Source organism: Pelophylax lessonae (assembly GCF_965119305.1).
Source record: "Pelophylax lessonae genome assembly, chromosome: 8".
Lineage (NCBI taxonomy): Eukaryota > Metazoa > Chordata > Amphibia > Anura > Ranidae > Pelophylax > Pelophylax lessonae.
This window is the reverse complement of record NC_138775.1, coordinates 199,212,412-199,239,353: the sequence shown is the minus strand read 5'-3', so window position 1 is coordinate 199,239,353 and position 26,942 is coordinate 199,212,412.

Genomic DNA, 26,942 nt, shown 5'->3' with positions numbered 1-26,942 from the left:
CCTGAATTGGAAGCGGAGGACAGGCTGGCATTGGATGCTCCAATCTCTGCTGAAGAGATTGGGGCCGCAGTTGCCTCTTTTGCTGCCAATAAAACTCCGGGCCTTGATGTATTTCCGGTTGAGTGGTACCGCGCTTATTCGGAACTCCTCACTCCGCGCCTGTTGAACATGTATAGAGAGGCTTTTGAGGCGGGGGAGCTCCCTCCCTCTCTTCGGGAGGCCCTTATTGTCTTGATTCCAAAGCCGGGCAAGGATCCCACACACTGTGAGTCATATCATCCTATTTCCTTGATTAATGTGGATGTTAAGGTCCTAGCCAAGGTGCTGTCCCATAGAGTGAACTCGGTTATTTCTAAACTTATCCACCCGGATCAAACCGGCTTCATTCCCGGGCGCTCTACGGCGATAAATTTGCGCAGACTCTTCACGAATCTCCAGATGCCTTCGGAGGCCGTGGACACTAGGGTGGTGGTGTCCCTGGATACTCATAAGGCATTTGATTCAGTGGAATGGCCTTACCTGTTTGCGGTCCTTGCTCGACTGGGCTTCGGCCCTACATTTATAGGATGGGTTAGGCTACTATATAACTCCCCGGTGGTGGGAATTCGGGTTAACAATATTGTTACTGACTCATTTTCCGTGAGCCGTGGCACTAGGCAGGGGTGCCCTTTGTCTCCCCTGCTGTTTGCCATTGCCATCGAACCTTTGGCGGCCCTACTGAGGGGGGATGGGAGGATTAAGGGTTGTAGGATAGGAGATCTAGTTGAAAAAACTTCCCTTTATGCTGATGATATGCTGCTCTATCTGGCGGATTATAATGACTCACTGACAGTTGCGTTACAGGTGATAAACGATTTTGGCCGATACTCCGGGTTCAGGGTCAACTGGACCAAATCGGTGATTTTTCCATTTGATCCTACCATAGTCCCTACACTGCACACTCCGCATCCACTTAAGGTGGTCTCCTCATTTAAATACCTGGGGGTGACGGTTCAACAGCCGGTCAGCTCGTATGTGGACCATAATATTACTCCGCTGATTCAGAGACTTAAGTTGACGCTGTCCACCTGGATCAAGTTGCCCCTGAATTTGATGGGGAGAGTCAATATTTTTAAAATGGTATACTTACCCCGCTTTCTATATCTATTCTGGCAGGCCCCGGTGTACCTACCCAACTCTCTTTTTAAGGTTATAGAGTCTCTCCTACTAACGTTTATTTGGGGGGGGAAGCCGGCGAGGATATCACTCCGGACTCTACAGCTCCCTGCTACTGCTGGTGGACTGGCGGTTCCTGACCTTCAGGCGTATTATCTGGCGGCCCAACTGACCCATGTACATGCTTGGTTCTTCCCGGACCTCCCCAATGCCGCGGTTACGACCACAGCGGCGGTGATGGGTTCCTATGAGGCCCTTCTCAACTCTTTATACCGGAGGGGTCCCTATCCTTCGGGGGGTGTGGAGACAGATCTGCAACAAACGTATTGGGGGTTCCTCCTTTAATAATTCTCCTAATGCTCTGCTGTGGTATAACCCTGGACTCCCTGAATTGTACAAGCTATCTGATCCCCGCAGGTGGGCGACCTTTGATTTGAAGTATGCTCATCAACTGTTCGAAGACCATGAGTTCAAGTCGTTCCCGATCCTGAGGCTGGAGCTGGGGGTTCCCTCTTCTTGCTGGTTCCTGTACCAGCAACTTAGGCATGCAGTGGCGGCACAATTTGGTCTCAGAGGGGTGCACCTGGCTGTGGCCCGCCTGGAGAAGGAGCTCTTGGCTGATGATCACTGTAAGCTTATTTCCAGATATTATGCTCTGCTCAGTCTGGATAGAGAAGGTAGGATGGCCAAAATTAGGGACAGGTGGGGCAAGGACTTGCCCCAGTTGGAGGAGGAGGCGTGGAATGAACTACTGGAATCCCAGTTTGAGGGGATTATAGCGGCAGGTGATAGGGTGCTTCAGCTTAACTATTTGCACAGGATTTATTATACTCTGCATAGACTACACTGTATGGGTAGGCTCCCTTCTGCTGCATGTTCTCGATGCCAGGCCCCTAAGGGGGACTTCTTTCATATGGTGTGGGCCTGCCCCCAAATTCAGGTCTTTTGGAAGGGGATCTGTCGTCTAATGGAGGAGAAGTTGGCTCTTCTGAATATTTGTTCTCCAGATAGGTGCCTCCTTGGCAACCTGTCGGAGGAGAGCCTTGGACAGTCTCAGAGGGTGCTGACTAGAATTTTGTTCTTTTATGCTAAAAAATTGATTTCGCTACGGTGGAAGAGTCCTGACCCTCCCTCTGTGGAGGCTTGGGTCTCTCTTGTCAATGGCGCTCTACCTCTTTATAAACTTACCTATCTAGCTAGGGGTTGCCCCCAAAAATTTAACAAACTTTGGCTAGTATGGGTGAACTCGGTTTCGGGCTCCTTGGAGGTGTAGGTAGGTGGTTTTCCGTGGAGAGCCTGAGTTACAGGGTTTGGCCAGGCATTGGCCCAGTCCTGTGCGATGTGCTATTATGCTGGTACTACTGTTAGATTTTGGTTCCATATGGTCGGATGGTTGGGTAGGGAGGGAGGGGGTGGGGCGGGTTTGGGTTGGTTATTTTTCTGTTGATTCCATTCCTTGCTGCTTTATTGTGCTGGATGTTTGGATGGGTATGTATTCCTGGTTTTTGTATCTGCTGTCGTTTATTATTTGATGTACCTGTTATTCGTTGTCATTGGTTTGGAATTACTGTTTGTGTTTTCTGCAAATACCAATAAAATACCTTTAAAAAAAAAAAAAAAAAACCAGCATTTCCCGGTTATCGGTAGTTCTATTCTCTCTTACCTGACAGCAGCCATCCACACAGGGGACATCTACACTGATAATCAGGGCACGGATCAACAGTGTCCTGAATATCAGTGCAGCCCCAACAGTGCCCAATAGTGACGCCTATCAGTGTCCATCAGTGCTGCATATCAGGGCAGCCTCATTAGTACCTCCTCACCAGTGCCCATCAGTGCCACCTCATCAATGCCCATCAGTGCCACCTCATCAGTGCAGCCTATCAGTGCCCATCAGTGCAACCTCATCAGCACACATCAGTGAAGGAGAAAAAATACTTATTTACAAAATTTTATAATGGAAACTAAGAAACAAAATTTTTTTCAAAATTTTCTGTCTTTTTTCATTTGTTTAGAAAAAAAATAAAAAATCCAGGGGTGATTACATACCACCAAAATAAAGCTCTATCTGTCTCAAAAAATTGCTAAAAATTTTTGTTTGGGTACAGCGTTGCATGACTGCACAATTGTCATTCAAAGTGCAACAGCACTGAAAGCTGAAAATTGGCCTGGGTAAGAAGGGGGTAAAAGTACCCAGTAGGCAAGTGATTAACCACTTGTTGACCAGCCGCCGTAGTCGGCTCTCTCCCGCAAACTACGTACCTGTACATCGTTTCGGGAGACAGTTAGTGGGGGTGCGCGTGCTGCCGAAGCTGTGCGCATGAGCCGATTGGCCACAGGGAGAGCCAATCAGACGGGTCAGAAATAAAATGACATAAATCTTTCCCCTAGTTTGTAGACACGATAACTTTTGCCCAAACCAATCAATATACACTTATTGGAATTGTTTTACCAAAAATATGTGGCAGAATACATATTGGCCTAACTTGATAAAAAAAAGTTTGATTTTTTTTATTTTTTTTCCATTGGGAATGTTTTAAAGCAGAAAGTAAAAAATATTGTTTTTTGGGGGGGTTTTATTTTTAGAATTGTCGCATTTTTTGGGTTTAAAGCACAAAAAATAAAAAAGGCAGACGTGATCAAATACCACCAAAAAGAAAGATCTATTTGTGGGGAAAAAAAGGACATAAACAATATTTGGGTAACGCGTCGCATGACTGCGCAATTGTCAGTTAAAGTAACGCAGTGCCGTATTGCAAAAAAATGGTGTGGTCATTAGGGGGTAAAACCTTCCGGTCCTTAAATGTGGTTAATCAATCAGCCCCATTGTCTCTCGATGTAAATCCTACATCAACCAGGTCATCCAGTGATGTCAATTCATATCCTTTACTATGACTAATGGCAAATGATGTTGACCCTCCACCACAATGACCGCACCTTCAGCAATGCTGCCTTGCCACTACTCCCATTGAAAATCCCATTGATATATAAACAGAGTGGCTGGAATGCCAGATGACATTGTTGATCAAGTATGTTATTGACCTGCCACTACTCCCATGAGGAATGACAAGTTCTCTGTGTTGCTGAAATGTAAACAACAAGGAACCTGGTGTCAAGGAACCCGGGATCCCCGCCTGCTTGTTTACAGGTTCAAACAGAAGCCAGCAGGGAGCTGTCAATTAGTCAATTAGGAATCTGTCAACCCAAACCTAAAGCTTATTCCTATTGTCCAACGTGATCTGCTCATGCCATAAAGTTGTAAACAGTGTGGCACTATTTATATAGCAAAGTAAATGTACTCATAGGATTAGTGTGAAGAAAACCCTGACACCCTACAGCTTATTCATGCAGCCGTGTACAGTGCAATGCCAATTCGTGAACTCGCTTTGATATTTGGGGGTTCATTTACTAAAACTGGAAAGTGAAAAATCTGGTGCAGCTCTGCAGATGAACTTATCAGCTTCCAGGTTTTTTTTATTTTATTTTATGTCAAAGCTTAATTGAACAAACTAAAATTCATTGGCTACCATGCACAGCTGCTCCAGATTTTGCATTCTTCAGTTTTATTTTTTAAAAACTAGTCCGTAGGCTGCAACAGCTCTAAATTTGTTAAACAGTTTACTAGTAATACCATATAGTTTGACATGCTGCAACATCATACAAGTGATGTCTTAGAACAGCCTTTTTCAACCAGGGTGCTGTGGCACCCTGGTGTGCCTCCGGGGTTCTTCAGGGGTGCCTTGGCATAATGGCAACAAATAGCCACAGGTTTTTACTTTGTAGAATTACAACTCTGGGCACTGTGCTAGTCAAGCCCATGACACCCTGACAACCCTGGGCACTGTGTAGGTCAAGCCACTGGCGCCCTGATAACCAGTGACATCACTGGTTGATAAGGAGAATGATGGGTGCTTGCACAGCATCCTTATCTACTCCTCCTCATCCCTTCTCTATCAACACTGGGGTCACATTAGCAAATAGAAGAAGAGAAACTGAGGGAGAAAAGAAACCCTAGAATACTAGACCGTACCAGTTTGCAATAGTAGAGGAATAAATCACTACTAATGTTGGATTGCCCGTGTGTATAGATCTTGCTGACTTATGTAAAACTATTCGTTTAGGGTTTTTTTTACATTTTAGAATGGGGTGCCTCGAAAATGGTGTAGAATTGTTAAGGGTGCCACAACTGAAAAAAAGTTGAGAAACACTGTCTTATAAAGAGATATAGTAAAAAAATAAATAAATAAAAACACCAGCAGACATTAGTCTCCAGGTTATAAAACCTTGAAATCTGTTAGCAAACATGAAAATCATCTTGTGACCTGTGATGTATATGTATTACAATAGAACACTACAACTGGAATTTTTTGAAATTTCTGGCAATTAAAAAAGTATTTGGCTTTTTAAAACATACAAACTGTATTGAACAATGGGGATTATTTGTGTGTGGAGTGAGAATTTTAAAAACACTGTTTGAACTTATAATTAGAGTTGAGCGGACACCTGGATGTCCGTGTTCGGCGGGTTCGGCCGAACTTGAAAAAAAAAGTCCGGGTCCGTGTCCCGGACTTTTTCCGAACTTTACCCGGACACCGAACCCCATTGAAGTCAATGGAGACCTGAACTTTCAGGCACTAAAATGGCTCTAAAACACCAATGGAAAGGGCTAGAGTGCTGCAAATGGCAGCAAATGGCAGCAAAACGTAGTTAAGAGCATGGCAAGCTGTAGATAGGGAAATAACTTAAAACAACAAAAAAAACCAGACAAATAAAACAATGTTCTTCATCTGTGAAGGACGAGGCCCATATGGAGTAGGAGGGAGGTTGAGGTGGTGGTGGATGTGGCGGTGTCATAGGCGTGCGCACAGGGTGTGCCGGATGTGCCTGGGCACACCCTAATCACCTAGGGCACATTAGCATTATCGCTCTGTTTGCCAGTGAGGAGATGGGAAAGATCTCCCTCGGACCTGCTCTGCCATAAGAGAAGTGCCACACACTTCTATTTCACTTTGCCAGCAGGGAGAGTAATGTACCGGGGCCATATACATGTAGGCAAACACATGCATGTGTATTTAAACTTTGGGGTGCACACCCTAATGCAATAGGCTGCGCACACCTATGGGCGGTGTAGGTGGAAACGGCGGTGGAGGAGGACGAGGTAGCCAACACTGCTTTTTTTCAGTCATTTTAAACGAGGGTACACCCCAAAAGAGTGAGAAAGATCAAAAATAGAACAATGGCTGGGTAAGGTCGGTATCCATCGCTATTCTGGACAAGATACGGAAAAGTCCTGTGGGATCCATGCCTGGTTCATTTTAATGAACGTGAGCTTATCCACATTGTCTCTGGACAGGCGGCTGCGCTTGTCTGTGATAACGCCCCCAGCCGTGCTAAATACACGTTCAGATAATACACTGGCTGCAGGGCATGCCAGCACCTCCAAGGCGTAAAGGGCAAGCTCAGGCCATGTGCCCAATTTGGAGACCCAGAAGTTGAAGGGGGCAGACCCGTCATTCACTACATGTAGGCGTGTGCACACATACTGCTCCACCATGTTGCTGAAATGCTGCCTCCTGCTAAGACGTTCCATATGAGCTGCTGGTGCTGCTGTTTGTTGTGGCGTGCTGACAAAGCTTTTCCACATTTCGGCCATGCTAACCCTGCCTTCTGAGGTGCTGGCGGTGCCCTGGTTGCGTTGGCGACCTCTTCCTCCTCCTCCTCCTCCTCTGCCTTGGCCTTGTGCTTCCACTGTGGCCCCGCTGTCAGGTGGGAATTCCAGCAGCATCGCGTCTACCAGCGTGCGCTTGTACTCGCGCATCTTGCGATCGCGCTCCAGTGAGTGAATTAAGGACGATACGTTGTCCTTGTAACGGGGATCCAGCAGCGTGGCCACCCAGTAATCAGCACAAGTTAGAATGTGGGCAACTCGGCGGTCGTTGTGGAGACACTGCAGCATGTAATCGCTCATGTGTGCCAGGCTGCCCAGAGGCAACGAAAGGCTGTCCTCTGTGGGAGGTGTATCGTCTGTGTCCTCTGTATCCCCCCAGCCATGCACCAGTGATGGCCATGAGCTGGCCTGGGTGCCACCCTGCTGTGAACATGGTTACATCTCCTCCTCCATCTCCTCCTCCTCATCCTCCTCATCTTCCAGAACTGTGCCCCTGCTGGAAAATTGTGTCCCTGGCGTTTGTGGGTGCAGGAACCCGCCCTCGGAGCCACTTGCGAATGACTGCCCTGAAAGCCTTGGAAATGTTACCTCTTCATCCTCCTCCTCCTCATCCTGTGCCACATCCTCTTCCATCATCGCCCGAATCGTTTTTTGAAGGAGGCATAGAAGTGGGATAGTTAAGCTGACAACGGCGTCATCGGCACTGGCCATGTTGGTGGAGTACTCAAAACAGCGCAACAAGGCACACAGGTCTCGCATGGAGGCCCAGTTATTGGTGGTGAAGTGGTGCTGTTCCGCAGAGCGACTCACGCGTGCATGCTGCAGCTGAAACTCCACTATGGCCTGCTGCTCGCACAGTCTTTCCAGCATGTGCAAGGTGGAGTTCCACCTTGTGGGCACGTCACATATGAGGCGGTGAGCGGGAAGGCCGAAGTTACGCTGCAGCGCTGACAGGCAAGCAGCAGCAGGGTGAGAACGCCAAAAGTGCGCACAGATGGCCCGCACTTTCTGCAGCAACTCTGACATATCGGGGTAATTTTTAAGGAACCTCTGCACCACCAAATTCAGCACATGCGCCAGGCAAGGGATGTGCGTCAAACCGGCTAGGCCCAGAGCTGCTATGAGATTTCGCCCGTTATCGCACACCACCAGGCCGGGCTTGAGGCTCGCTGGCAGCAACCACTCATTTGTCTGCTGTTCCATGCTCCTCCACAACTCCTGCGCGGTGTGTGGTTTTTCCCCTAAACAGGCAAGTTTTAAAACTGCCTGCTGTCGTTTACCCCTGGCCGTGCTGAAGTTGGTTGTGAAGGGGTTACACTGACCGGATGAGGAGGCGGTAGAGGATGAGGAAGCGGAGTAGGAGGAGTTAGGAACAGGAGGCAAACTGAAGCGCCCTGCAATCCTCGGTGGTGGAAGGACATGCGCCAAATTGCTATCTACCTCAGGCCCATCCGCCACTGCATTTACCCAGTGTGCCGTTAGGGAGATATAACGCCCCTGACCGTGCTTACTGGTCCACGTATCGGTAGTTAGGTGGACCTTGGCACAGATGGCGTTGCGCAGTGCACACCTGATTTTTTCCCCCACTTGGTTGTGCAGGGAAGGGATGGCTTGCCTGGAAAAGTAGTGGCGGCTGGGCACGACGTACTGTGGGACAGCCACCGACATAAGGCTTTTAAAACTGTGCGACTCCACCAGACGGAATGACAGCATTTCAAAGGCCAAGAATTTTGAAATGCTGGCATTCAGGGCCAGGGATCGCGGGTGGGTAGGGGGGTACTTCCTCTTCCTCTGAAGTGTTTGGGAGATGGAAAGCTGAACGCTTCCACGGGACATTGTGGAGATGGTTGGTGACCCAGGTGGTGGTGTTGCTTACAGATCGTCTATTTGCGGGGTGGCAGGTGCCGGTATCACTACAGATGTGGATGGAGAGGCCGAGACTGCAGCAGAAGAGGAAGCAGGAGGAGCCAGAGACCTCTCTTGGTTTTGAAGGTGTCTACTCCACTGCAGCTCGTGCTTTGCACTTAGATGCCTGATCATGCAGGTTGTGCTCAGGTTGAGAAGGTTTATGCCTCGCTTCAGGCTCTGATTGCACAGGGTGCAAACCACTTGTGTCCTGTCATCAGCACATTTTCTGAAGAACTTCCACGCTAGAGAACTCCTTTGAGCTCGCTTTGCTGCGCTCGTTCCCTTGCTGCGTTGGGCAGTAGCAGGTGTAGTGTCTAGGGCACAGCCGCTCCGCTTCTGCACCCTGCTCCCTCTTCTGCTGTGCTGGTGGCTCTGTGCAACTACCGCCTCTTCCTCCAAACTACTCAGGTCACCTGCATGACCTTCATTCCATGTGGGGTCGAGGACCTCATCGTCCTCCACATCATCTTCCACCCAGTCTTCACCCCTGCCCTCCTTGTCGGTCTCCACAATTCTGAATGCCGCAGCAGTTGGCACCTGCGTTTCGTCATCATCGGAGACGTGCTGCGATGGTCCTTCCATGTACTCATCTTGAGAAATAAGTGGTTGGGCATCGCTGCACTCAATCTCTTCCACTTCTGGGGCAGGGCTAGGTGGATGGCCCTGGGAAACCCTGCTGACAGAGTCATCAAAAAGAAGAAGAGACTGCTGCATGACTTGGGGCTCAGACTGCTTGCCTGATTTGCAAGGGGGTGAGGTGAAAGACGGTTGGACATTGGCTGCAGGTGCCAACTCTGACCTTTCTGCAGTAGACTGGGTGGGAGACAATGTGAAGGAACTGGAGGCACTGTCAGCAACCCAATCTACTATCGCCTGTACTTCTTCTGGCCTCATCACTTCTAGAGGCGCATGATGCCCTTCCAAATACTGATGCAGGTTCTGTCGCCTACTCACACTTGAGGAAGGTGTTTCACTTGTGCGTGTAGCTGGCACAGATCGACCACGTCCTCTCCTTGCAACAGGAGCTCTACCAGCAGCACCACGGCCCAGGCCACGGCCCCTATTTGACGGTCTCCTCAAAATTTCAGTAATTTATGATCTTGCCCTAGAAATGTGTTTATTGAATAGCGGAACAAAACAACAACGTTGTATGTATCTCACACGTACAGACCCAGACTAGGCCCAAATTACTATTTTTTGTACCCCCAAAGGCAGGATGAGGAGTAGGAGGAGTTTGGAACAGGCAGGAGGCACACTGAAGCACCCTGCAATCCTCGGCGGTATGAGATGTGCCCCAAAAATTGGAAAGGTGTATCTCACACGTACCGATACAGACTATCCCGCAATTTAATTGTTTTTACCCCAAAGGTGTAGATTGAATAGCGGAATAGAAAATATGATATCAAAAGGTGTATGTATCTCACACGTACAGACCCAGACTAATCCCAAATTACTATTTTTTGTACCCCCAAAGGCAGGATGAGGAGTAGGAGGAGTTCGGAACAGGCAGGAGGCACACTGAAGCACCCTGCAATCCTCGGCGGTATGAGATGCGCCCCAAAAATTGGAAAGGTGTATCTCACACGTACCGATACAGACTATCCCGCAATTTAATTGTTTTTACCCCAAAGGTGTAGATTGAATATCGGAATAGAAAATATGATATCAAAAGGTGTATGTATCTCACACATACAGACCCAGACTAGGCCCAAATTACTATTTTTTGTACCCCCAAAGGCAGGATGAGGAGTAGGAAGAGTTCGGAACAGGCAGGAGGCACACTGAAGCACCCTGCAATCCTCGGCGGTATGAGATGCGCCCCAAAAATTGGAAAGGTGTATCTCACACGTACAGATACAGACTATCCCGCAATTTAATTGTTTTTACCCCAAAGGTGTAGATTGAATAGCGGAATAGAAAATATGATATCAAAAGGTGTATGTATCTCACACGTACAGACCCAGACTAGGCCCAAATTACTATTTTTTGTACCCCCAAAGGCAGGATGAGGAGTAGGAGGAGTTCGGAACAGGCAGGAGGCACACTGAAGCACCCTGCAATCCTTGGCAGTATGAGATGCGCCCCAAAAATTGTAAAGGTGTATCTCACACGTACCGATACAGACTATCCCGCAATTTAATTGTTTTTACCCCAAGGGGGTAGAATAGAATAGAGGAATAGAAAATATGATATAAAATTGATGATTTTTCAATAGCACATGTGAACAGCAGTGTCTTATATCAGTCAGCTATGCTGCAGGCTATGGAGGGAAAAAAAAGAAAATTCCCCTTTTAAGTTTGTAATTTTTAAATAGATTAGTACAGACTATGCCACAATTTAACTTTTTTTTAACCCAAAAGAGTGTATATTGAATAGTGGAATAGAAAAAAGTGTATACATTTTGAAATCACTCAATAATAGCACATGTGAACACAGCAGTGTATTATCACAGTCAGCAGCACTGAAGGAAAAACACTGCACTCAACTGACTGATAAAAAATACTTTTTTCTCCCTTCTCCTCAGCAGGCAAAAAGATTGTGTTCACACCACCCCACACACAGCAAAATCGATGTGGACCACTGACCCTGCCTATTCTCCAGCCTCGCCCTAAAATGATCGATAAGATCGATCACTGCCCGCACTGCAAACCCCCCACACAGCAAAATCGATTGTAGAACACTGACCCTGCCTATCTCCAGCCTGGCCCTAAAATGATCGATAAGAACGGTCACTGCCGGCACTGCAAACCCCCCACACACAGCAAAATCGATTGTAGAACAATGACCCTGCCTATCTCCAGCCTCGCCCTAAAATGCCCTAACAACTCGCCCTGCCTGCAGCACTCTGACCTGTCCCTGATTCTGAATTCTTTTCGGACACAATATAATGTATGACTGTCTGTCCCTAATCAGCAGCCAGCACGTATGATGTGTGTTCTGTCCCTGTACTACAGCAGAATGACGCAGCGGCGCTCGGTCTCGAACTTATAAAGACTTGGTCACATGCTTCAGATGGCCAATCACAGCTACTAATACATTTGTAGGCGTGGCTGGGATGGCTTAAGGCACACCAGTTAAACGCTTGTTGATTGGCTGTTGAAAGCCCGCCATTAAAAGCTCGCCAATACATACAAACCCGGAAATAAAATGACCGAACACGGATTTTAAACCCGAACATACAGTAAAGTTTTCGGGTCCGTGTTTGGGTAACAAAAATCCAATTATTCGGTACGAACACGAATAATACAGTCGGTGTTCGCTCAACACTACTTATAATATAACAAATATGTCTGTGACAGAATTTGATAATATTTTCAAGTCCCACCCATTATCGGTCTTTATTATAGAAGTTTTCAGTTATGCATAGAGTGGGGTAAATATGTGACTTCCTAACTCTGCATTTAAAGTGCATATTTACCCATAACTTTTGTTTCGTTTTGGATAGAATAATGATTGGTTAGAACCCCGTCAGATTTTACTGTTAATTGGGCTCCTTTAGGGAGATTTCTTCTCACTTCCTATTCTGGGAACAACTTTTAACCAGACATGAAGTAAGTGAAAATTTGTAAGAGGGAAACAGAAAACACTAAAAGAACTGAAAGAGGTTCTAGCCTTCAATGTACCTACAGTAGAACTAACAGCTTTTCTTTTTTTTTTTGGATAAAGTAAGGACGTTTTATTACTCCTGTAATGTGTATATTTTCCATCTGTGTCCAATTAGGGGCATTTCCCTTCATTTCCTGCCACATAGCCAAAACAGCTAGTGAGAGAAAATCCCCCTGAAGTGAGAGAATACCTGGTTGTCATCTGGGTCACCAGAACTAGTGTCTCCATTGGAATACCACCACAATTCCTGTTCTGGGGACAACCCCAAATGTGGGACTTTCTTTTGCTTTAATTCTCTGATAATGACAAACAAGCTCCATTCCCAGTAGACGACTCCTAAGTGGAAACACGTCGGAGGGGGCTAGCTGCATCATCATATGTCACGGACCGTTCTGCAGGCGGCCGTGATTATTTTATTTTGAGCTATTCACAAGTTCCTGATTCCATTTACTTGATGTAAGTAGTTGCCTTCTTTTTTAATAAAATGTATTGAGGGTAATACACTATTAGTCCCTTTTTTTATATTGGGTACTTTCTCCGTGGAAATTGCATCTTGAGATATTGGAACCACAATACTGTGAAGTGGACCAGCTTCCAGGATTCCCAGTTGGATCTCCTGTTTCCCAGCAGTCCAAGCTCATATCTCCCTGATTTTTGGTAAGAATCCACCTTTACCACCGGGTGTTACCACTGTACCACACTGTCACTTCTATCACTTGAATGTCATTATAGAAGACTTTTTGCGGTAAGAGGCCACCCTGGCATTAAGAACAAAAATTTGTGTGAAACACCATTGTCTGCATATTTTGGCACGTCACCCTGGCATGGACTCACTCTTTTCATTTTTGATGTCATATTTGCTTCACAACATTTGAGAGACTATTTTCTATGTATTTTTACCTTTTGTAATTTTTTTTCATGTTGATTTATTTCATCTATTCATACAAGTACTTGTCAAATAGGAATATCTATTGTTTCTATACACTTCAGTAACGACACTCCTTAAGGAAGATAACTTTTATCTCTTTTTCATTATCACATTGATATTTTATCATTTGCATTTTTAGCGCACTATTTATTTGTTTATTCTTCAATGACAAACAAGACTAAAGCTGGATACACACTATACAACTTTTGTTGTTTGATTTCCTTTAGATTTACCTTCAACTGTGTAATGCAAGGGTCTTCCTGATTGCATACAAATTTAAAGTGTTTAGCTTTGCCCTCATATTATATGGTTTTGGTAAATCTCAAGGAAAAAATCCCAAGAAAATTGTGTAGTGTGTATCCAGCTTTAAAGAGCGGGTGATGCTCCCTAACAGGGACACAAACAGCAATTAAGACCTGACAGATGTTCTAATATCCCTCCACTCTATCCAAAACTTAAAAGAAAAAGGTTTTGCCTTTAGTTCTGCTTTAAAGTAAGGCAAAACTAATTTTCTTCATTTGGATAGAGTAAGAAGCAAGAGAGGATTATAATCCCTGTCAGGTTTTTGTGTGCCTTCTTTGTCCCATTGGGGAGATTCCCCTTAACTTTATTTTCCATTGCAAATACATGAAGTAAAAGGAAATCCATCCAAAGTAAGAGAATACCTGATTGCTACCAGGGTCACCAGAACTAATGTTCACATTGGGAGATTTCACCTTTATTCCTGTTTTGGTGACAACCCAAAATGTGGGATTTTCTTTTACATTCACTCTTGTTATAGCAGTAAAGAGGAGAAGTAGAAAGGATGAATCTCCATAACAGGACACCAACAGCAATAAAAGCCTGACAGGGTTCTAATACCTCTAAATTCCATCCAAATCTAAAAAACATCTTTCCTTTAGTTATAATTTAAATTAAAAAGTAGGCAAAAGTAGTTTTTACTTCTCTGTTGCACTTCTCCTCACCTCCTATCCTGGGGGCAGTCCTCCAATTATAGTAAAAGCTAACAGTTTTAATCCTTCCCTACTCTATCCAAAATCTAAAAAAAAAAAAAAATAGAAAAATGTTTTGGCTATTTTTTGGCTAATATACATATTAGCAATAAAAAATCAAATTGCCACAAGTTTTAATTTTTTTTTCTGTGCATGGAGCAAAAATTATCTCCTTAAAAAAAAAAGAAAAAAAAGTGCTAAGACATGAAAAACTGGTGATATTGTATAAATATGGAGAAGAGCACTACAGAGGAAAAAGATTTGGGGGTATTTATTTCAGAATATGTTAAATGGTGCTATATGTATTACAACATGTGTACAAAAACAAATGATACTCAAAATATTGTACAATAGTAATAGATCCACTTCTGTAACAACTATGTTCAAAAAGTGCAATAATAGATACATGTCAGAAAACTAAAAGGTGCAAAAGAATACTGATAGTGCAAAAAAAAAAAAAAAAACATTAAAGTGACAAGTGCTTTGGTTGGTGCTCAGGTCACAGTTATTCAGCCCCAATTTTTACTTCCCATAGGACACATGGATAATAGCTGCTTAAGAGCAATACTATGTTTTTATAATGGTATGTATATGGGTATGGCTGTCACTCACTCGTGACTATTGGTTGCTGTAAACAAAAAAAACAAAAAAATCACTCAAATGAGGCTTTGCTCTTCAAAGGTTTTATGATCCCCAGAACTTTACATAATTCTGCCTTGAGTAAATTAGCAATATCCACTAAGAAATACGGAACATTTTGAAAATAATAGATTATTAGGTACTACAGTGAAAAGATCATTGACGTATAGCCTTTGCATGAGGCCCATTTAAAGTGATTGTAAATGCTAGTTTTTTATTTTATTTTTTTAAAATAACAAACAGGTTTATAGTTACTCCAATGGCTCCCCCTGCTCTCACCAAGCCTGTGAGAGTGGGGAGGAGGGACAGAGCCACTACAGATGGGCACAGCTCTGGATTGAGAGGGAGGGGTGAGGGGGCATAATGCTACCTAAACATTTTTTACCCTAATGCAAGGAATGCATTAAGGCAAATTATGTTTAAGCTTTAGAACCACAAAACCACTTTAAGCCATGCAGTCCAGGCATTACAGCTGCAGCAGAGTTAATCCCTCATTCTCTGCTGGAAAGTGACATGCTTGCATCTCTATCTGGTCTGCTGAGGTAATATATGGACTACAGAGTGTTGAGACGTCGTTGGCCTTCCTTGTATGTACTAAACCTGTTTAATATTTCAGAACCTTGCTGCTGCCAGATGAACTTTATCTAACGAAGTCCTCTCATACCTCCATCTTCAGTTACCCTAGGATACTTTAAGAGTGTTATTAATATTTGACAGTTGCGCTCTCCCACCCCAAGTTAAAGGGCCCCACCGCTGGCAGACATCATATTTATCGTGCAACTAGCCAGTGGTTGAATATGGCTTGAAGCATTTTAGATCGGCCACATTGTTATTTGCATTTTCTTATAATTCAGTCACATTCAACTGTGTGACTACTGTTACTATTGTTGGTAGAGTTGTTTCTCTCTCATTTGCCTCGTGCAGGAAAATAATATTATTTGTTTAACTGTTGTCTGAATATTCTGGTGTTTGATAACTTGTTTGATTTGTCTTATCAGGGATCTATTTAGTGGGCTTATTCCTGCCCATAATAAAACCCATTTTATCACTAATGGTGTGTCAGTGAGTTGTCGGGTCCAGTTAAGTGTGGGTCATCATTGGGACTTGCAGGAGGTTTCAACAATCCAACAAAAAAACATTTTTTTTTGCTAAAATTATAGCAGTTACCTAGATTTCCTCTTCATTTTAGATGTTTTAATAAAATGGAAAATTATTATTAAATGGTTACTGTGCTATTTGCATTTCTCTCCATAATTGAAAAAATTACAGTTCCTTCTAAAAAGGTCATCAGATACTTATTACATTAGCTGCCCCCAACCCTTGCTGCGGATAATTACCTGCTATTTACCTGGCACAAAAAGTGCTAAGTTGGAGGGTTTGCGTCAGAGGATGGTTCATGGAAGAGCTGTCACATCTGCCAATACCCAAAAGGAGCCGCAGGCAATGAACACAGCCGCGAACCTTGCAATGCCTGACTGATTCTGTTACCCAGTGGCATATTTAAGCCAGCAGTCTGATGCACAATTTGCTGGATAATTGTCAGCCCCTCGTGTGATCCTTTGTTCTTGCTGATGCTATTATTGTATTCCCTGTTACCGCCCTGGCTTGAATTTGACTTGCCTTGTCTCAATCCTTAGCTTTGACCCCTGGCTTGTTCTATTGACTGGTTCCTGAATGCCCGTGTATGACCTTGGCCTGTTCTCCTGATGCTGATCTCCTATGTTTGACCCTGGTTTATTCCTGATTCTGCTTCTGCTCCTGGCTGAATTCCTGTGCATGACTACTGGCCTGGCTCCTGACTCTGCTTCCTGTCTCTCCCTGCTGCCAAATATCACTTGTACTTATGAGGAACTTCTGCCCTGCAGTGCATGCAGCTCATCAACAGTGTTAATTTCTTCAATGAAAAAGTTTTCGACAAAATTTTTACACGACAATTTTGCCCACTGATGAAAACTATGACAAAAAACAATTCTGTTTTCGTTAACGAATGAAAATGTGAGGCAGGGAAGTTTACCCTCGTGAACTAACTTCCAGTTTCCATGGAGCTCTGCCTGCTTCCGCTCCCAAAAAGCAAGTGACTGTGTGCAGCCAGAAATACAGGCCTCTGAGTCCTCAGACGACCGTCCAGAGACCAGAGCAGCACTGTGCATTACAGGCCTCTTGAGTCCCGAGGAAAGTCCCACTCCCGACTCACGAAGATGACCGCCCAGAGCAGAAAGCACCCACTGTGAGTGTGTACATTACAATTACAGACCTGAGGCCTCCCCTCAGCATTGTGTGTGCATTACAGGTCTCCTCTGACCATCGGCATCCAGAGCACAGTGCATTACAGGCCTCCCCTCAGAGTGACCACCGTCTAGAGCACTGTGTGTGCATTACAGGTCACCTCTGACCACCGGCATCCAGATCACTGCGCCGCATTACAGGCCTTCTCAGACCACCATCCAGAGCACTCTGCAGCATTACAGGCCTCCTCAGACCAATGTCCAGAGCATTGTTTAGCATTACAGCCACTGTTCAGAAAACTGTGCAATATTATAGCCACCATCTACAGCACTGTGTAGCATTACAGCCACCGTTAAGAGCACTGTGCAGCATTACAGGTCACCTCACTGTCCTCAGATTGTCCTGCGCACTGTGCATTGCAGGCCTCCTCCTTACCATCCACACCCAGACCTCACCGCAAGTCGGACTCAGACTGAGTTGCTCCTATATTCCCATCCCCACTGCTGCACAAACCATACAGGAAATGTCAGCATCTGTGACTGGTTGAAAGGGAAGAGAAGATCTATGGATGTATTTTACATTTAATGTTAAGGAAAAAAGGACCCTTTGCAAAACATGTGGAGCGACACTCGCTGGTAAAAATACTTGACACGTGTGAAGGTACTAACCGTCACTATGAGAGAAAGACAGATTATTAATGGTTTGGAGTGCTTCAAGTGGGACAGTAATATTTGTCAACCATACCTTCATATAGAAATATGAAGATTTAATACCACCTTACACAGTGTATTCCGTATGCTTGTCTGTGAGAGAGACACACAGACTGTCATTGGCAGACTTCCCTATTGTTTGTGTATTGGGAGGGAATGTGGATTGTGCCTGTCTCATTGTTAAATGTTAATGACCTCACATTGTTCTGTCTGTCTTAGGCTTATTATGGGATGTATATGTGTATGTGGATTGGCTGCTAAAGGGGAGGGGGGATTGTCCCACAATGTATATCTTTGTGTACACTGTATAGGAGTGTAGAACTCTGTTTTCATTGTATTGTGAATGTCAGAGTCCTGTCTCTCATTGGGGGGAATATGCTACAAGGGATTGCTATGTCCTTCATACTCCCTTGGATAATCACTAAGCTCTTGTAAGAGCTTGTGTAAGAGCTTGTTCCTGTTCCTGCTGCACTCTCTGGGGAAAGAGAGGTTCACCTATGGGAACCTGGAGCCTTGTCGTAGGCCCAGGGTGGGTAGGAGACGGCGAGACCCTAACCAAGCTGCGGCAGTTAGTGGGGTCTGAAGTGGTTACGGTGTCTGGTGGAGTGCTTGGAGCCCTTGGGAAGCACTAGGAGTATCCGTCAACGGAGGTACCTAGTCCAGGCTGCCAGTTGATCCGTTACAACATGTAATTTACATGATGTAATTTATTCACTGCACCTGAGCAGTGCATTATGGGGTGGCTTGTGACGTCAGATCCCTATAAAAGAGCTGTCAAACTCAAACAGCTCATTAGTGCGGGAAGCGTCCGAGGAGGCAAGAGCTTCTATTTTTTTCCCTATCTTTCGGTTGTGGATGGTCGACTGATCATCGGGGGACACTATTTTTTTATTTTTTGGTGAATTGGTAGGGGTACGATGTACCCGATATCCATTCCCATAGCAGGGGGGGGTGGGATCTGGGGGCCTCCTTGTTAAAGGAGGATTCCAGATTCCGATAAGCCTCCCCCCCACAGACACCCACAACCACAGCCCATGGTTGTCGGGAAGAGACCCCTGTCCCCATCAACATGGGGGCAAGGTGCTTTGGGGTGGGAGGGCAGAGCCCCCCCGCCCCAAAGCACCCATTCCTCCAATGTTGAGGGCCTGGTATGGTGAAGAGGGGGGTGTTCGCTCGCCCCCACACCCATCCTGGCCAGGCTGTGTGCTCGGATAAGGGTCTGGTATGGATTTCAGGGGGAACCCCGCGCCAAAATTAAAAAAACAAATGACGCAGTTTTTTCAGCAATACTGACATAAACTGATATATATATATATATATATATGTATATATATATATATATATATATATATATATATATATATATATATATATATATATATAAATAACTTTGTGGTATACACTGCTCTATCTGATCTCAGCAAACTGTAAAAAGCAAAAATCTCTCTCACTACCAGCAATGTATTATTAACTATACTACACTTCTATAGAAGTTAATTAGTTAGGCAGGGAGAGTGTGTTCAGCCTAAGCAGGCTTGATGGTGGCATAGGCTTGCAATTGAGAGGTTGTGGGTTTGAATCCCTTGGCCCGCAGGTGATATATAAGTGGAATTCCTTCAGGGAGAAAGTTTAACAGCCACCCCTGAGCCATGATTGGCCAAAGGCACCTGCCTTTGGCCAATCATGGCACAGATGATTTGATTGGGCAGAGTAGTCCATGCTTTGGCCAATCACATAATGCACTGCCAGTGTGCAGTGCATTATGAGTGCGGAAACTTAAAGTTCCCGCGAAGAAGCCCATTTGTTCGCCATTTGGCGAACTGGTGAAGGGGCTGTGTTTGAGTCGAGCTTAGGTTCAACTCGAACACAAAGCCCATCACTAACAAACAGTATGAAGAGGAAAAACAAAAATTCAAAAAGAGACTGGCTGCTGCCTAGAGAGTATCTATTTGCACTGATTTCTAGTCAAAAAAAGGATGCACAGCTTCATTCCTTGCATGCTACTTTTGCGTTGAACAACATAAACCTTAACACATATTATTGGCCCTTGGACAAGTAGCCCACCCACACACTGCACAGTCAATTAAATCATGTGTGGACAAATGCTTGCAAGCGGGTTGTGCTCATTGCGATAGGAAGGATCAATGATTCAACAACAGTTTTATTTGTCAATTGAATTCATAGGAAAAATGCATAAGCTACAAATGCCATAAGTATGTGGAACAAAAACAACCACCACTTTTTATCAACTCCTCTCTCTCTCAGCATTGACAAATTTAACAGTAGAGATAAATAACACACTAATGAAAAAGAAAAATAGATCAGTAATGGTCAAAAAGGGCAGCCTTACATCGGGTTCCTGGCCCAGTAGTCTTATTAGTGTGATATTTACCTCTATTGCATTGCGAATGCTGAGAGAGAGAGGAGAGGAGTTTAAAAAAGGGGTGAGTGTTATAATCCACACATTAATAGCATTATTGTAGACTGTGCACTTTTTCTTTGAATGTATCTAAGAATTAGAACTGTTAAAATAATAAATTGACAGCAAACTGATTCTTATTGTAGAAATAAGCATTACCCTCAAGTATTGGTTTACCATGCTGCGCCAGACTGCCAGTGAAAGTGCCTGAACAGCTGTGGCCAAAAGTTTTGAGCATGACACAAATATTAATTTTCACAAAGTCTGTTGCTTCAGTGTTTTTAGATCTTTTTGTCAGATGTTACTATGGTATACTGAATTACAGGCATTTCATAAGTGACTATCAAAGGTTTTTATTGACAATTACATTAAGTTTATGGAAAGAGTCAATATTTGCAGTGTTGAGTTGACCCTTCTTTTTCAAGACTTCTGAAATTAGCCCAGGCATGTTTTCAATCAACTACTGGGCCACATCCTAAATTAAGGCAGCCCATTCTTGCATAATCAGTGCTTACAGTTTGTCAGAATTTGTGGGGTTTTTTTGTTCACCCGGATCTTGAGGATTGACCACAAGTTCTCAATAGGATGAAGGTCAGGGGAGTTTCTTGGCCATGGACCCAAAATGTCCATGTTTTGTTACCCAAGTCACTTAGTTATCACCTTTCCCTTATGGCAAGGTGACCTATCATGCTGGAAAAGGCATTGTTTATCACCAAACTGTTTTTTTGGATGGTTAGGAAAAGTTGGCATGACACAGGACTGATGATAGAGTAGCGCTCACCTTTTCTTCTCCAGACAAGGTTTTTTTCCAGATGCCCCAAACAATTAGAGGGGGGATTCTTTAGAGAAAATTACTTTACTCCAGTCTACAACAGTCCAATCCCTGTACCTTTTGCAAAATATCAGTTTGTCCCTGATGTTTTTCCTGGAGTGAAGCGGCCTCTTTGCTCCCCTGACACCAGGCCATTATCCAAAAGTCTTCGCCTCACTGAGCATGCAGATGTTCTCACACTGGCCTGCTGCCATTCCTGAGCAAGCTCTGCACTGGTGGTGCCCCAATCCCACAGCTGAATCAACTGTAGGAGACGGTCTTGTTCTTGCTGGACTTTCTTGGGCACAGTGAAGCCTTCTTCACAAATACAGTGGAAATGTTTTGAAATGAAGTTCAAAAAGGGACTTTGAAATTGATTGCAATTCATCTGATCACTCTTCATAACATTCTGGAGTATATACAGATTGTCATCATAAAACTGAGGTAGCAGACTTTGTGAAACTTATTATTTATGTCATTCTCAAAACTTTTGGCCACAGCTGTAGCTGCTGAAATGTTTTGTTGTGTTTTCTTCAGTTTCTTGAACTGTTAACCACTTGCCAACCGCCGCATGACTATTTACTGCGGCGGTCAGCCCTGTACAGGCAAAGTGACGTAGTACTACGTCGCTAGCCTGAGAGCCTCTAGGGGGCGAGCGTGCGCCGCTGGATGCGTGCTTCCGCCCCCGCTCATTCCCTAACAAGTCCGCGCGTGTGACTGGCGGACCCGATGTCCACCGGTCACTAGCAATCTCCCCGTGGAGAAGGAGAAAGGCAGGCGGCTGATGTGAACAAAGCCGCCTGTCATTCTCCCTGCTATGTAGGATCGTATGTCTCTGTGGTTACATCACTAGCCACACCCCTTTACAGTTAGAAGCATGCCCCTAGGGACACACTTAACCCCTGCATCACCAATAAGTTAACCCCTTCCCTGTCAGTGTCATTTTTACAGTAACAGTGCATATGTATAGCACTGATTACTGTAGTAATGTCACTGGTACCCCCAAAAGTGTCAAAAATGTCAGACAAGGGTCCGATCTGTCCGCCGCAATGTCGCAGTCCCTCAAAAAAAATCGCAGACCGCCGCCATTACTCGTTTAAAAAAAAAAACACCAAAAATTACAAAAATCTTTCCCTTAGTTAGTAAACGCAATAACTTTTGCGCAAACCAATCAAAATTTTTACCAAACATATGTGTAGCAGAAAACAAATTGGCCTAAAATGTTAAAAAATGTGTTTTTTTGGGGGGGGAATTTCATATAAAAAAATGTGTTTATAGTGCAAAAAGTAAAAATCGCACAGGTGATCAAATACCACCAAAAGAAATCTCTCTTTGTGTGGAAAAAAAGGACGTCAATTTCATTTGGGTACAGCGTTGCATGACCGCGCAATAGTCCGTTAAAGTCACGCCGTGCCGAATCGCAAAATAGGGCCTGGTCTTTGGGCAGCAAAATCCTACGGGGGTTAAGTGGTTAAAGTTCATGTAAATGTGCACTGCATGGCGGCATCATCATCATCAATTTTTATTTTAACATTACATTTCTGTCAAAAAAGCAATACTCTTGCAACGAAACTTGGTTTTACTTAAAGACGTCATATAACAACTAAATCTTTGTCTCTAGTGCATGTTTTTATTCTAACCTTAATACCATAAATAATACCATATTCGATTATTTAACTAAACACGTTAGATTTTAGATGACTAAAATTAGTTTTAGTCGACTAAAATGTACTGGTGATTTTTGTTGACTAAAATGTAGAACATTTTAGGCAACTAAAATGTACAGGAATTGTAGTCGAATTATTACAACTAATACTAAAACAATTTCAGATAACTAAAATCGGACTAAAACTAAAAAGCCATTTTAGTCAAAAGACTAAGAATAAAACTAAATCGAAATTTGCTGCTAAAGTTGGCACTGTTTGTCTGGCCATCATCCGGTGAACATTTTCTCAGCACTTCAGCCTAACACAGCTGGCAACCTGTGCTTCTTTGGGCGTAACATCTCCTGTTATCTCCTTCAGGGGTGCTCTGCACTCAGATGAAAGGGGAGCCCTCTCAGCACTTTAGCCTCGACCAGGTACGTGACAGCTTGCCTTTCCTTTTAATCTCACTATAATTCCAAGGGTTCTAATAAGAAATATTAATCCCAGGCATCAGTGCCAGATTACCAAATAAGCACGGGCCTTGGGCCCCACACTGTTTAAGGGCCATGCGACAATGGATCAAAATAAGACTGATTTGATCTTGAAAGAAAATTACAAGGAAACTTTCCTTAAATGAGTTGTAAAGTCTCAATGTTTTTCACCTTAATGCATTCTATGCATTAGGGTGAAAAACCTTCTTGGTTGCAGCTCCCCCCCATTATTCTTACCTGAATCTGAACATGCCAGCGATGAGCACGAGCCCAGCAGCTCTAGCTGCTGTCTCGGGTCCTCATTGGATAGATTGATAGCAGCAGGAGCCTCCTGCTGCTGTTAATCAAATCCAGTGACACGAGAGCGGGGGGCAGGGCTGAATCCTACTGTCTGTGTCAATGGACGCAGCAGCAGGACTCGGGAGCATGCCCGCACGGGTGCCCCCATGGAAAACGGCTCTCGATGGGGGCACCGAATGAAGAGGAGGAGCCAAAAGCGACGCCTGAGCACCCCAGAAGAGGAGGATTGGGGCTGCTCTGTGCAAAACCCTTGCACAGATCAGATAAGTATAACATGCTTGTTATTTAGAAAAAAAAAAAAAAACCTTTACAATCACTTTATTTGTTTACAAAAGATAGAAAAAATTCATCAACCTCATTGAAACAAAAAATTTACACTATATTATAGAAAATATGTTGAAAAAATGTAATGTACTCAATGACAATTTAACGTACATAAACTATAGACATCATGTTCACAATACAGTTTGTCTCTTAGTTTTAAAATGTCATCTTCTTTCAGCTGTCAGCTTCTAAAAAACCTTGGTGCAACCTATATACGTGTAATGTACAGTAGTGATGGTCATCTCCATCTACCAGCCAATGTACACACTACCTAGTTCAATGTTAACCCATTACAGCAAGGGTTGGCACCAAGGTTTCAACTGCCTAGGGGCCTCCACAGATTTAAATCCAGGACTAGCAGGCATCATGAGTTTAACTCTTTTTAAATATATTACTGAAATGTAATCTCTTCATACAGTAAAGGGAAGACCTGTCCTTAGAATTTCGAATTTCATACAACCAGATACCTGTACATTTACTTAAACCTTTTTATAGAGCCAATTCAAGGAAGAGGTAGGCAAATATTCAGAAAAATGTTATTAGCAATTTTTTGTCAGTTTTAAAAAGTTATGGTGGGCTGGATAGAAATGGAAAAAAAATGTAATTAAATATACAGCTTTAGTCTTTATTTAATCAAGAGTTTCATTTACTTTCAAGTAAAGCTGTCAGGCAAATAGTATACATTATTTTATGCACACACATGGAAAATGTGTCCTATACTTTAACTTGGAGACCAAAACAAATATTTAAATGATATAATGTTTTGCTTATACACAAATGTATATTATTTAACTATATATTTTTTAGATGAAACTGGTGTACACAAACACACACAAGTTTCAAAAATATACTCTGGTACTCTGGTTTCCTCCCACACTCCAAAGACATGCTTGTAGGTTAATTGGTTCCTGTCTAAATTGGCCCTAGTAGGTTAATTGGCTCCTGTCCAATTGGCCCATAGATTGTAAGCTCCTTGAGGGCAGGGACTGATACATATATATATGTAAAGTGCTGCGTAAATTGACAACACTATATATGTACCTGTAATAAATAAAATAAATAATAAATAATAAAATATACTTGATATTCAAGAAAAGAAATACTGAAATATCAAATACAGTAATAATTTTTATAGTATGTATAAATAACATTCAAACTGAAACTCAGATTGTAGAGGCTCAGAGCAAAGGGTCTCTATGGTTTCTTTTTTTTCTTCTAGCCAAATGCATACTGTACAACAATCAGCAGTATAACACATTGTTCAAATGTACGGCAAAGGGACTGCAACAAATGTTATGCAGTAGTTTGCGTTTGAAAGGCTGTGCTGCTTGCCAAGGGCATCCATTTAAGTCAATGGGACCACATTACAGTTGGCTTGTGGTTTCAGTGCAGTGTTTCAATGTCAAATACCACTACATGGCAGTATCACCATCTGAATGCCTTTAAACGGGTTCTAAACCACCTCTAAAAAAGTGATCCACCATGGAATGCTTTTCAGAGGTGTATTTAGAATAATCACTAAACATGAGAATGAGGACTATATGTGTTTGAAAAAGAACAGACTTACTAAGTAGTAGACTAAAAAATCTGGTTATTAATACACTATATTACCAAAAGTATTGGGGTGCCTGCCTTTACACTCACATGAACTTTAATGGCATAGCAGTCTTAGTCTGTAGGGTTTCATATAGAGATGGCCCACCCTTTGCAGCTTTAACAGCGTCAACTCTTCTGGGAAGGCTGCCCACAAGGTTTAGGAGTATGTTTATGGGAATGTTTGACCATTCTTCCAGAGGCGCATTTGTGAGGTCAGGCACTGATGTTGGACAAGGGGGTCTGGCTCACAGTCTCCGCTCTAACTCATCCTAAAGCTGTTCTATTGGGTTGATGTCAGGACTCTGTGCAGGCCAGTCAAGTTCCTCCACCCCAAGCTTGCTCATCCATGTCTTTATGGACCTTGCTTTGTGCACTGGAGTGCAGTCATGTTGAAACAGTATATAAAAAGGCCACGGGAGACAGATGTAGCATCAGACAGATGCTGCATCCACCAAGGTGAGTATGTATGTTTGTTATTTTTAAATCCCACACTGCTCTTTTAAATTAACATTAAAGTATATGTTAACCTTGCATTTATAGTGCAGGCATTGACAAGTAAGTCTGTTGGTTTATAATGAAAAAATCAAATGCCTTTATTGTTAACTGTTATTAGTGGTCAAATGATTGCTATATCAATGATTTTGTCCCTACAGGCCAGGACTGTCTGAGGAGAGAAGTTGTTTGAGGTTACCAGGGACACAACTAATGTCTAAAGTCTTAGCTGATAAATGGTCAGAACATATGTCAATCAAGCAACAGGCGGCATTGACTGACGCAAAATGGATAAAAGAATGGTTCTCTAGTTCACAAAGGATGATGACAACACTCCTGCAACTCTGGGAGCTGGTGGGATAGAGTTGTCACCCTGTTAAATTCAGGTCTCAAAGAGAGCAGAAACTGGCAAGATCAACAGATATTTGTTAAACATTTACTGAGACCAATATAAAAATTTGTACAATAACATTTACAATGTAAAAGGGAGATATTTTGCTTTACTATTTGGGTTTACATATTCTCCTGTGCAGATTGCATGTCATCGGCATGTAAATAACTAAAATAAATATATATTTATTGCATTGAAGTGTAACAAACAGGTGAGCTGAATAACCCATGCGTTTTTTATATTCTCTGTCTTGTAAGATATCCTATTTCTGTGTCTCCATTTCTAAGACTTAAGTAAAAATAAGCCAGAAAAAAAAGGCATGCATTCTGTTTTTAGAAATAAGATGAAAACCTTTTAATAGTCAAATGTCGGGCAAACTATTTTTTTAAGAGAGAAAATCACAAAGATTCAGGAAAAGCAATGCAGTAAAAGTGTATATACAAACACCTCACTATTTCAAACAGACTAGGCTTGTAGGGAAAAAAAAACTTTTCCCTTTGATATCTGTTAGAAGGATAAAATGAAAGGGACAGTGATACATATTTTAAGGCCTATAAATTCACAATGGGACTTTAGAATAAAGAGATAAAACCTTTGAACTAAAGTAAGGTCCATCACTCTACTCTTCTTTCTCGCAAGA